Consider the following 14,432-nt stretch of genomic DNA (forward strand, 5'->3'; position numbering starts at 1 on the left):
CAGCAAAAATATATTAAAGTGTTTGTTTTAATTAACCCTTGGAAGCTGTCTTTTATATGCTGACTCAGCTTCAGCTAAATTTCTCCACAATCGGCAAGACCCCCGGTTGGGACGACAATCTAACTCCAGTTACTACAGCGATCTTCAGCTAAGGAACAGCTGACAGTGTACTATATTAAGTTCTAGCCTACATTCAAGCATCGGTCACAGCACGGTTTAACACCCATTGAGAAAGGTACCAGTTCAGTACCAAAACGTTTGGGGTTCTTGTATATCGACTATGCTAAATTGATGAGATTAAATTGAAATTTGTTACATGAAGACCAGTGAGTGCAGCGTTTTATTCTCTAAACAGGATAAATGTTATGGATGTATAAATTTTACACAGCACCCCGGCGGTTGTTGACTTGTAACAGTGAGTGCGTGAGTGCACTTATATTTGGATATATATATATATATATATATATATATACACACAGAAGCACACTCACAGGAACACAAAACTGGCTCAATACTATTGTTAGCCTGTTCTACAAAAATTTACCACCTTGGTGCAGCTTCTTTTTAGCCCAGTAATGCTTTCCACAGAGTAGAACTTTCCTGTAGTATATCAGTCTGATCCCGCCTATTACGGTCAGTCCAGCGCCGAAATACCAGGCAATTCCTCTCTGAACAAGGAACACAGCAACCCTGGACGATCATTTGGCCTTCATTGGGCCTCGTCAGTGAGGTGTAGCCATAGTCTTCTAAGCACACTGAGCAACGAGTCCACGCCTGGTTTTCCCTTTTTCCCATAGGGAGACTAAATACACACAGAGAGAAGCACACTCACAGGAACAAAAAAACTGGCTCAATACTATTGTTAGCCTGTTCTACGAAAATTTACCACCTTGGTGCAGCTTCTTTTTAGCCCAGTAATGCTTTCCACAGAGTAGAACTTTCCTGTAGTATATCAGTCTGATCCCGCCTATTACGGTCAGTCCAGCGCCGAAATACCAGGCAATTCCTCTCTGAACAAGGAACACAGCAACCCTGGACGATCATTTGGCCTTAATTGGGCCTCGTCAGTGAGGTGTAGCCATAGTCTTCTAAGCACACTGAGCAAGGAGTCCACGCCTGGTTTTCCCTTTTTCCCATAGGGAGACTAAATACACACAGAGAGAAGCACACTCACAGGAACAAAAAAACTGGCTCAATACTATTGTTAGCCTGTTCTATGGCGATTAGGAATTGCCTGGTATTTCGGCCTTGGGCTGATCATAATATACGAGATCAGACCGATATACTACAGGAAAGTTCTACTCTGTGAAAAGCATTACTGGGATAAAAGAAGCTGCACCCAGGTGGTAAATCACAATAGAACAGGCAAACAATGTTAAGCCAATTGTTCATTCCTGTGAGTGTGCTTCTCTCTGTGTGTATGTATATATATATATATATATATACACAGTATATATGTATATATATATATATATATATATATATATACATACATCCATGGTTATATATAGGTATAGATATATACAATATACAGATATATATAAGAATGGCTCTTTAAAAATACATAGAACATATTCTGCTATGTGCACAACATTGGAATGTGAAATATTATCTATAAAAATGTATATGTATGTATCTCTTTGTTAAAGCCCTTTGGCTGCCTTTTTTTCTAACACCTGAGACCTCAAATCTTTGAGCCCTTAATATTTTGTGTGCAATTTATTTATTTTTTTAATATTTTTATTAGAAAGTTTTATTATGAGTCTAACGGTACTTTGTAAAGTATTTTTGATGTGTTTTGTGACCCTTTTTTGTTTTGCGAAACAGATAAACAGAGTTCTGAGGATGCGCTAACCTTATGAGTGTTAACTTGAATGCAGAAAAATCCTACAAGCTGGGACTAATCCATGTTATGCTAAATATAGATACAGGACTGGTAATATGAAAATATATATGTATATAGTTGCTGCCACAGAGTAGTAAAGCTTACACAATCCACTCAATTAGTAGCTCTTTTGGACGACTCATCACTCTTAATGATCAGACAGCAAGTAGCCCTTTTTTTATGTAACCCTTTCGTCAATACAGCCTAATTTCCCTGAGAACTCTGACGCACCTTATAGTTATTAGGTTTAAGAGATTAAGTAGTGTCTCTTAAACCCAGGTACATACACATCGACATTATGAGTTTTTTCTCACAACAATCACTGATGGACATTGACAAATGTAGACTCACACTAGAAGATACTTTCATTAGACAACATGAGACTCTTGATATCAGTGATATCAGTGATGGAGAAAGTCCTTAAAAAAGAATACCGTATCTGGTGGGACAAGAGATCACTTGAAAAGTATTTATTGCTTGAACTGATACCCAGGGCACGCAGATTAAACAAATTCCCCACCTTTCAAGTAGATGACTTTGAAATAGTGAATGAATGGAATGGAGCACTTACAGAATGCTCAAAAGTTTTGATGGCCATTATCATCAGAATTAAGGATAAGCAGTTAATTAAAGTCAGAGAGGAATTAGAGGCCATACAATTACAACTCAATGAGTACATTGAGCACCCTAATTATGATGATCTGGATAAGATGTTGAAGGAGAGTGTTGATCTGTTTAGAACAGAGTTAGACAACTTCAAGCTTAGAAAGTTTAACCATCATAATGACGATTATATGAATAATAATAATAATTTATGATTGGCATATTTCAAAAAGGAAAAATAGATCAAAGAAGAAAGGGTCTAACTATACCAATAAAACTAAAACTGCAAGTATAGATAAGAGAGTTACCTTGTCTGATTCTGATGCCAGTTTGGACCCAGGATAAGAAAATAAAGGTCTTTTAAATTGATATGGTGGCTGGAGTTTTTTGAAGTTTGTGATTGTGCTGTGGACCTGGCAAGTCTGCTGCTCCGTGCCCCATAAGAGAAAGATTCAGGTGTGCTGTTTTCCACTTATTGGATTTTGCTCTGATGCCAGTGACCAGGAATCTAATCTCCATTAAGCTAAGAGTGGTTCAAGTGAACAGTCAGAAGAAGAAGAAACTAGGGAGATAGTAAAGCACAAATCTAAGACACAAAGAGCAACAACTGAACAGGCTCAACCTAGGTTTGAACATATTGCTACTATGAATAGCCAGAGAGATACAACACAATAAGAAACCTCAGTGAGATGCAGGGAGTTTCTTAGTAATCATGAGAGTGATTTTTCTACACTTAGTGCTCCTATTAAGTCATGTCTAAAACCACATAGCACCAGCCAGCACCCTTTAGGATTGGTGGGGATGGAAACAGAGGGAGTAGGGGGAAGAGGAAGAGGCACAGGAAGAGCCCAAAGGGGCAGGAGAGGAAGGGGTTATTACAACAAGTACAAAATATAAAAATTGTGAATTTGTCTGAAACTATACTTAGTGAGGATGAAATCTCCCTCTTATGTATGGGGTTAGGATTTGTCCCCAGTGTTCCCTTTGATCTTTTTGAGACGATTACGGATGTTAATCGTTTAGTGAGAGATCTCAGACTGAAAAAGTTCTTTCTGAGCAGGGGGAACACTGGGGAAAATCAGACCCCCTCTTTAATTACACAAGAGATATACAAGGACATACCCCCATAATAGATACAATGGATTTCACGGAAGCATGTGATTTTCAGCTTCTGCAGGATCTTTTCTTTGAGTCAGGTGATTTGATTTCTTTTGCAAAGACTGAACATATTGGTTATAAACCACGTTCAGTTTTCTATCCTAGCAAAGAAAGGGGTCCTTTCCTTGAGGCCTTTCATAAGTTTGTAGAGGATGATCTTATACTCCTGTCAAGATACCACAGGGCTGCCCCCCCAAATCTGACCCATCAACAGAAACTAGCTTTGAATTCTCTTAAAGAGAAAGATGGAATAGTCATTAGACAGGCGGATAAGGGGGGCAGCATTGTGGTGCTTGACAGAGCAAAGTACATACAGGAAGCAGAAAGGCAAATCCTTGATACAACAGTGTACCAAACTCTCTCCAGAGATCCTACCCCGACCTGTAAATGGCAGTTATTGGACCTTCTAGACAATGGTTTGCAGGAGGATCTCATCGACCAGGATACCTACGAATATCTAAATGTCAAGACACCGTCCATCCCGATTTTCCATCACCTCCCCAAGGTGCACAAAACCTTGGAGGAGGTGAGGGGGAGACCCATTGTCTCAGGCATTGGGTCTTTATTCGAGAGAATTTCTTCTTGGATTGAGTCCCTCCTGCAACCCTTGGTTCTGCAGTTGCCCTCCTACCTGAGGGATACCACCCATCTGTTGAACAGTCTGGAACAAGTCATCTGGGACACAGACTGTTCGTGGATTACGGTGGATGTGGTGGGCCTTTATTCGTGTATTCCTCACGAATTTGGTCTAGAATCTATTAGGTTTTCATTAGACATGTATAGAAACTATGATGAGAACTTAAAGGCATATATATTAAGAGTACTTCAATTTCTCTTGAGTCATAATTATTTTAAATTTGAAGATCATTTTTTTCTCCAAAGGCGTGGGACCGCAATGGGTGCAAAATTTGCCCCAGCCTATGCAAATCTTTTCATGGGCTGGTGGGAAAGGTCCCACGTCTTTGGAGAACTGAACACACAGAGAAGCAAGATCAAATCATACAAGAGGTATATAGGCGACTTGCTTTTCGTGTGGACTGGGTCTAAGGAAGAAGCAGTGCAATTTCACAAATATTTAAATACAAACACAGTGAACTTGCAATTCACGTTTTCTTGGGAGATATTGACAGTTCCATACTTGGATGTTGCTCTTACTGGTGATATAATTAATCAAAAAGTAATAACAACTCTATATAGGAAGCCTATTACATCCAATACAATTTTGCACGCCAAATCCAGTCATCCAAGACACACTGGGTTCAGAGTGGCAAAAGGACAGATGATCAGATTAAAGAGGAATTGCTCCCTTGACTCTGATTTTCAGAGGGAAGCTATCAATCTCAAGACACAATTACTGGAAAGAGGCTATCACCCAAAAATTGTAAAGAGGGCGTATGTGGAGGTTAATAGAATGGAGCGATCCAGTATGCTCCAAAAGAAGGGTATAAATTAAAGTGAAACTTTTGATTTAAATAGACCCACCTTTACCACTACCTTTAGTCCACAATTCAGAGAAATATGTGGTATCATAGAAAAGCATTTTTTAGTGTTAACGGGTGATGAAGGTCTCAAATGCTTTGTAGAGGAAGGCTGCAATTTTGTCCCTAAAAGAGGACGAACCATAGGCAATATCCTAGCCCCAAGTATGCTTAAGAAACCATGCACGAGTGGGAGCAGTTGGCTTTCAGTAAAAGGGCACTTTAAGTGCCACTTCACGGCTTGCATTGCTTGCAGCCATACAAATGTGACTAATCGCTTTCAGTCTAGGGTCACACAAAGGGTGTTTCTTCTTTCTAATTGTACAAACTGTAGAACCATATATGTCATATATGTAGTAGAGTGTACAGAGTGCAACAAACAGTATGTGGGTTGTACGACCCGTGAGGTGAGGTTCCGGATCAGAGAACACCTTAATAACATTGAAAAGGATATAGATGTCTCTGATCTGGTTCATCACTTCATAACAGTACATCATAAAGTGGTCAAAACATTTAGATGGCAAGTTATTGAACTTATAAGAAATACTCCACAAGGGGGAGACAGAACTGCCAAACTATTACATAGGGAGGCATTCTGGATCTTCACCCTGCGGACTAGACGTCCACAGGGATTTAATGCTACAGGAGATATAATCAATCATTGGCAATTCTAATTGTAAGTGTAATAATTCACTATTTTCAGCTCTAAGCACATCCAATTAACAGGGTTATGCTTTTATGACTAGGTTATTAACACTCTGTTTAACAAGGGTACCGATTCCAACAGGATACTTTATCACAGACTAAAGCTAGTTAGCAGGGGGATAAAAATATTTCTAGTTTAATAGCACTAGGGAATTTAATATAAGATTGCCCAATATGGTAAAAAGGTCTTATACCGAGCAGTTTAGAATTAATTAATATTTTGAATTAACAGTGCTATATGATTATTAATTTCCCCTCAAGGCTTACTTAGTGCAGACAATAATGTTATATTAGGGACAATTTTGTTAAGGTTTAGATGTCCCTGTATTGAACTGTTTGACAGAGGTATTTATTAAAGTTACTTACTCCAGTTTAACATTCATTGGCATTATAAAGTTTTTTATGTTTAAAGGAGAGGCAACCCCAGCTAAAGGTCTATATCTATTTACCTTGTGGAATTAAGTCAGTATCGTTCACTTGATGTTTGCATATTGAAATGTCCTAAATAGCTTGTATTCCCAGAAACAGCTGTTGACCCTTGTGACTAATTTTCCTTTCGCTATTTAAGGGTTAACGCCGGATGTAGCAGCATGGTCTATGATTAAGGCATTTTTAAGCCGAAACGCATAAGACCGGCTACGGCTTAATCTGGTGGCACAAGCTATTTTTATTATTTTATGTTGATGTGTTGATTTTGTGCCTGATGTCCAATAAAGAAGAAGTTGATGTTTTCAAGACAGTTTGCTGGATTTCTTTTCTTTGATGTCATATATATATATATATATATATATATATAAAGTTGCAGAGGTGAACGGCACTCACGAGTATGTCAGCTACCTGGTGCTCTCACTGGGGAGAAACAAACAGTAAAGCAGTTATGGATCCCACGGACGGACTCCGTGTTGCAGCAAGGACCCAAATGAAGCAGGCACACAGGTTTTTTCAAAAACACTCTGGTTTATTGGCAAAGTTGTTTACCAAACGTTTCGGCTCACACACGAGCCTTTGTCAATGGTGTACACCATTGACAAAGGCTCGTGTGTGAGCCGAAACGTTTGATAAACAACTTTGCCAATAAACCGGAGTGTTTTTGAAAAAACCTGTGTGCCTGCTTCATTTGGGTCCTTGCTGCAACACGGAGTCCGTCCGTGGGATCCATAACTGCTTTACTATATATATATATATATATATATATATATATATATATATATATATATATATATATATATATATATATATATATATATATATATATATATATATACATACATCCATGGTTATATATAGGTATAGATATATACAATATACAGATATATATAAGAATGGCTCTTTAAAAATACATAGAACATATTCTGCTATGTGCACAACATTGGAATGTGAAATATTATCTATAAAAATGTATATGTATGTATCTCTTTGTTAAAGCCCTTTGGCTGCCTTTTTTTCTAACACCTGAGACCTCAAATCTTTGAGCCCTTAATATTTTGTGTGCAATTTATTTATTTTTTTAATATTTTTATTAGAAAGTTTTATTATGAGTCTAACTGTACTTTGTAAAGTATTTTTGATGTGTTTTGTGACCCTTTTTTGTTTTGCGAAACAGATAAACAGAGTTCTAAGGATGCGCTAACCTTATGAGTGTTAACTTGAATGCAGAAAAATCCTACAAGCTGGGACTAATCCATGTTATGCTAAATATAGATACAGGACTGGTAATATGAATGTCATATGAAAATATATATGTATATAGTTGCTGCCACAGAGTAGTAAAGCTTACACAATCCACTCAATTAGTAGCTCTTTTGGACGACTCATCACTCCGCCAAAGCAGCCTTCTTAATGATCAGACAGCAAGTAGCCCTTTTTTTATGTAACCCTTTCGTCAATACAAAAAAACAGTCACAGGACGCCACTAGCCACGGATACATGGTTAGAGAGAGCAGCGTTTAGCAGCGTCCCTCCTACGAAAAGGTCAATCAACGGAGCTAATTCTGAATGTCACCATATGCTTTCGGGTACAGTTCTACCGGCTCGGAGGGGTCCTAGAGCCCTTCATGCAATACAGAGCACAGAAGACAGTGGGGAGCAAGCTACGGGCAGGTAAAGAACATGTTCCATATGAGGATAAGTGGATACAGGACAAAGGTACAGACTCCTCTTAGTCCATAAGATATGAAAAAGAAAAAAAGTACCCTGGATCCAAACTTGAATAAAAAGTGTTTATTTCCAAAAGTAATAAAATTTAACTCAAGCGATTTTGTTACTTTCAAATTGTAATATGAGCGATAAACCCGACTAGCGCAAACACCCACAATAAACCCCTTATCGCTTGCGCCCAAACATTTGAGCTCCATTTGTAATCTGGCCCTTTGATTTTTATTTCAAAATAAGTGATTTAAGCAATAGCACACACACTTAGATTTGATAAGGTTATTCTTAAAATCTGGTATGCCACCAATCCTCAAGACTCAACTCTGATCAGAATTCCTAAAATTCGCAGTAAAAATCTGGAGGAATCATAAGCTCATCGAAAATAAATTATGATAGTTAAATGATTGTAAGGTAGTGTCACAAAAACCCCTCTAACAGCTAGTTTAAAAGTTGTGCGTTATGACTCTAATTGCAGCGTAATGGCCCATAGTTTGAAAAAGCCTCCACAGTGCAACTAAACTCCGCATTTTTGCAGAAATCCATAACAATACTATAATTAGTAGTTATTGATATATTGCAATCAAAAACCTTCACTAATCACTTCAAAAAAAATATACAAAGTACAGTTAGACTCATACAAACACTGTACAATAAATTATCTCGGGTGTTAGAAAAATAATGCACACAAAGCCATTTTACATTGACTCACTTAGACATACATGAATATGCACTCATTTAGCTACATCTCTGTACAAATATCATCACATACATACATAATTATTTACATACAAACAATATACAGCAGATTACGTACACAAAATATTTTTGCAATATGAAATTATCACGAGTTCATGTACTATTTCACAGAATGGCATGACGTTACTTACTTAGTGCTCAACAGGAGTGTTTGAAGCTTTTTTTTTTTCTATTTCTCTCCTCCATTGACTTCTATGGGGAATACGTGCTCGTGCACGCGATCGGCCTCTTTCCTTAACGCACGCAATAATTTTCTCTTTTTAAACTCGTATTACGGGCGGCCTACAGTTTGCACTAATTTATAAATTCTTGCGTAGGTCCCCCAATGACAAATAGATCACTAAATATACTATTTGGCACTGCAGTTATGTGTTTTACATGTGTGAACATCAGTACAAGGTCAAAATCATTTAGGAAATTACATTACATCAAGTATAAATCACGATCAATTGTATCATGACAAATAGGAAATCATTTTCAAGAATAAACACATACTTAAAGTGACATAAAACTCCATTTTTATATTTTCTAATTTAGAAAGAGTATGCAATTTTAAACAGTTTTCTAATTTACTTCTATTATATAATTTAATTTATTCTCTTCATACCCTTTGCTGAACAGCATATCTAAATAGGTTCAGTAGCTGCTGAATGGTGGTTGCACATAGATGCCTTGTGTGATTGGCTCACCCATGTGCATTGCTATTTATTCAACAAAGGATATATAAACAATGAAGCTATTTAGATCATAGACATACATTGGAATGTTGTTTAAAATTGTATTCTCTGTCTGAATCATGAAAGAAAAGTTATGGCTTTAGTGTCCCTTTAAGATCAAGATTTAAACATAGTATACCATTAGGAATTTCGTCTAATTCAAATATATCATTAGAAAATATTCTATTTGTTGCTTTTTTTTTGAAGGAACAACAATGCTAAACTGCTTTATACATATTTGAGTGAGAATCACAATACATACATACAGTATCCCACAAAAGTGAGTTCACCCCTCACATTTTTGTAAATATTGTATTATATATTTTCATGTGACAACACTGAAGAAATGACACTTTGCTACAAAGTAAAGTAGTGAGTGTACATCCTGTATAACAGTGTAAATTTGCTGTCCCCTCAAAATAACTCAACACACAGCCATTAATGTCTAAACCGTTTGCAACAAAAGTGAGTACACTCGGCTACTCATTATTGTCAGGACAGATATAAGAATATAGGTCTCATAAGGAGGACCAAGAAGGACGCTGGTTTAAAAATTAACTTTTATTATTGAAGATAAAAAAGATTGAATAACTAAATAAAAACACAATTCTACCATGTACACAATTGAATAAAGTGTATTATATATCATTCTTAAGGATATTGGTGTGCTTATATATCAAGTGGAAAACAACCATTAGTTCAATGAGCAGAGTAGACACTATATATTATTAGTGGAGGAGGTAAGCGATTGAGAAATTATCCTATGTTAGCTATAAGGTACTGAGTTATTAAACAAATATGCTATGGACAGAACACTGCCCTCTGTGAAACAGTGCGTGTCTAAAGTGTGGGTGAATGTGTCTACTATGAGACGCAGGTATCTTACAGAGACTTCAATGTTAATTTATTCAAAATGCAAGTTAAGTATCAATGCTAAAAATTGACACTGTGTTGCCTCAAGTCTATAATGCAATTGCAGTAATGGGATGACGATAGCAATACTACATAGCCCAAATATGGATCTAACTTATATAAATATAGAAAGGAAATTTGCAGCTTGCTGGAGTTATAAGCGGTTACGCTAGTGTCTAAGACACTGCCTGATGATAATGCTAATAGTATGTATATTGGGATAAAGAGCGATATCGTTGGGATGTACAACACTGCCCACTGCTGGGTTGTAAGAGGCATGTAATACGTATACAGGGACTAGGACGATTAGACGGTTATGCTAGTGTCAAAAACACTGCCCGCTGCTAAATTAGATAGCAAAGATATACTGAACTGACATATTGGGCAGTCTCACTACTGTAAACCACTGTTCACTGTTAAATAAGATGGTACATATAACATGTATGCAGGGTTTTAGATATAGAGCGGTATTACTGGGGTGTACGACACTGCCTACTGCTAGGTTAGATGGACCGTGTAATAAGTGTGCACATACTTGAATGCTAAGCGGTTATGTTAGCGTCTAGGACATTGCCCGCTGCTGCATTGAACAGTGCAAGTAGATTGTATATAAGTATAGGTCTGCTGTGTGGTACTGTTTTCTGCTAGTAATGCAATATTAATACATAAGTTGCAGCTATGCTGCTTACAAATATCAGTAGCAAAATAGTTAGCAGTGAACTGACAGAGCCTTGTTACCCACTATTAGGCAAACAGTATAAAGTCAATAAAAAGTTGATACTACCGTGTGCAGCTGATTGATTACAAGCGTTTACGTAATATGATCAATACTATCTAACTAGATCTAGCAACTATATTAACGTTGTGGTATATAGTTGTGTACAATGTGGCTATGCCACCTACGTCATAAGTTAAAACGCTATACCAATAAATATATTAATTAGACACTGCACTGTTAGCCTTTAGTCTCTAGACCATTATAGCTATATTATATATATATGCACAATGTGGCTATACCACCAACAAGATCCGTATTTTTTTTATTTTTTAATTCCCAATGTACTCTTTAGAAATCTATAATTTGATATAGGGTCCAATATGGATATTGTTGGTGGCATAGCCACATTGTGCATATATATAATATAGCTATAATGGTAAGTATGTGCACACTTATTACACGGTCCATCTAACCTAGTAGTAGGCAGTGTCGTACACCCCAGTAATACCGCTCTATATCTAAAAACCTGCATACATATTATATTTACCATCTTATTTAACAGTGAACAGTGGTTTAGACAGTAGTGAGACTGCCCAAAATGTCAGTTCAGTATATCTTTGCTATATAATTTAGCAGCGGGCAGTGTTTTTGACACAAGTGTAACCGTCTAATCATCCTAGTCCCTGTATACTTATTACACACCCCTTACAACCCAGCAGTGGGCAGTGTTGCACATCCCAGCGATATCGCTCTTTATCCCAATATACATACTACTAGCATTATCATCAGGCAGTGTCTTAAACACTAGCGTAACCGCTTATAACTCCAGCAAGCTGCAGCATTTCCTTTCTGTATTTATATAAGTTAGATCCATAATTAGGCTATATAGTATTGCTATCATTATCCCCTTACTGCAATTGTATTACAGACTTGAGGCAACACAGTGCCAATTTTTAGCATTGATACTTAACTTGCATTTTGAATAAATTAACATTGCAGTCTCTGTAAAATACCTGCGTCTCATAGTAGACACATTCACCCACACTTTAGACACGCACTGTTTCACAGAGGACAGTGTTCTGTCCACATCATATTTGTAATAATTCAGTACCTTATAGCTAATGTAGGATAATTTCTCAATCGCTTACCTCCTCCATTGATAATATATATACTCTGCTCAATGAATCAATGGTTGTTTTCCACTTGATATATAAGCACACCAATATCCCTAAGAGTGATATATAATACACTTTATTCAATTGAGTACATGGTAGAATTGTGTTTTTATTTAGTTCTTCAACATTTTTTATCTTCAATAATAAAAGTTAATTTTTAAACTAGCGTCCTTCTTGGTCCTCCTCATGAGACCTATATTCCTTTATCTGTCCTGACAATAATGAGTAGCCGAGTGCTATTATGTACACACTTTTTGTAATGTTAGTCTTACATTACTCATCCCTAGCACAATACTGACAGTGTACAGCACCCCTTCTTTCCCCTCATCCACTATCTAATATCGAGAGTGTTTATTATAACATACACTCCACAATAACAAAAATAGGGGTCTACTCTTGGTAGTGCCGCTATCATTTTTCTCTGTAAAAAAAGTGACTACACCCATAAGTGGAAATGTCCAAATTGGGACCAATTAGCCATTTTCCCTCCCTGGTGTCATGTGACTCGTTAGTGTTACAAGGTCTCAGGTGTGAATGGGGAGCAGGTGTGTTAAATTTGGTGTTATCGCTCTCACACTCTCTGGAACTGCTCACTGGAAGTTCAACATGGCACCTTATGGCAAAGAACTCTCTGAGGATCTGAAAAAAAGAATTGTTGCTATACATAAAGATGGCATAGGCTATAAGAAGATTGCCAAGACCCTGAAACTGAGCTGCAGCATGGTGGGCAAGACCATACAGTGGTTTAACAGGACAGGTTCCACTCAGAACAGGCCTCGCCATGGTCAACCAAAGAAGTTGAGTGCATGTGCTAAGCACCATATCCAGAGGTTGGCTTTGGGAAATATACTTATGAGTGCTGCCAGCATTGCTGCAGAGGTTGAAGGGGTGGGAGGTCAGCCTATCAGTGTTCAGACTATACACCACACACTGCATCAAATTGGTCTGCATGGCTGTCGTCCCAGAAGGAAGCCGCTTCTAAAGATGATGCACAAGAAAACCAGGAAACAGTTTGCTGAAGACGAGCAGACTAAGGACATTGAACCATGTCCTGTGGTCCGATGAGACCAAGATAAACTTATTTGGTTCATATGGTGTCAAGCGTGTGTGGCAGCAACCAGGTGAGGAGTAGAAAGACAAGTGTGTCTTGCCTAGAGTCAAGCATGGTGGTGGGAGTGTCATGGGCCTGCATGAGTGCTGCTGGCACTGGGGAGCTACACTTCATTGAGGGAACCATGAATGTCAATGTGTACTGTGACATACTGAAGCAGAGCATGATCCCTTTGGAGACTGGGCCGCAGAGTAGTATTTCAACATGATAATGACCCCAAACATACCTCCAAGATGACCACTGCCTTGCTAAAGAAGCTAAGGATAAAGGTGATGGACTGGCCAAGCATATCTCCAGACCTAAACCCTATTGAGCATCTGTGGGGCATCCTCAAATGGAAGGTGGGGGAGCGCAAGGTCTTTAACATCCACCAGATCTATGATGTCATCATGGAGGAGTGGAGGAGGACTCCAGTGGCCACCTGTGAAGCTCTGGTGAACTCCATGCCCAAGAGGGTTAAGGCAGTGCTGGAAAATAAAGGTGGCCACACAAAATATTGACACTTTGGGTCCAATTTGGACATTTACACTTAGGGGTGTACTCACTTTTGTTGCCAACGGTTTAGACATTAATGGCTGTGTGTTGAGTTATTTTGAGGGGACAGCAAAATTTACACTGTTATACAGGCTGTACACTCACTACTTTACTTTGTAGCAAAGTGTCATTTCTTCAGTGTTGTCACATGAAAATATATAATAAAATATTTCCAAAATGTGAGGGGTGTACTTACTTTTGTGGGATACTGTATATGAACATAACACACATCACACAACAACAAAACACACATTTATCTTTTTAATCATCACACAATAATAATGTTGCAAAGTAGAACAAAAAAATGAAGATTTGGAAAGTAGACAGGCATGTAGCTAATATGACAAACATAATTCTAAGGCCTCTATTTAACAAAGTCTGGCGGACCTGATCCGACAGTGCGGATCAGGTCTGCCAGACCACGCTGAATACGGAGAGCAATACGCTCTCCGTATTCAGCATTGCACCAGCAGCTCACAAGAGCTGCTGGTGCAACGCCGTCCCCTGCAGACTCGCGGCCAATGGGCCGC

This window comes from Bombina bombina, chromosome 1 (assembly GCF_027579735.1).
Source record: "Bombina bombina isolate aBomBom1 chromosome 1, aBomBom1.pri, whole genome shotgun sequence".
Classification (NCBI taxonomy): domain Eukaryota; kingdom Metazoa; phylum Chordata; class Amphibia; order Anura; family Bombinatoridae; genus Bombina; species Bombina bombina.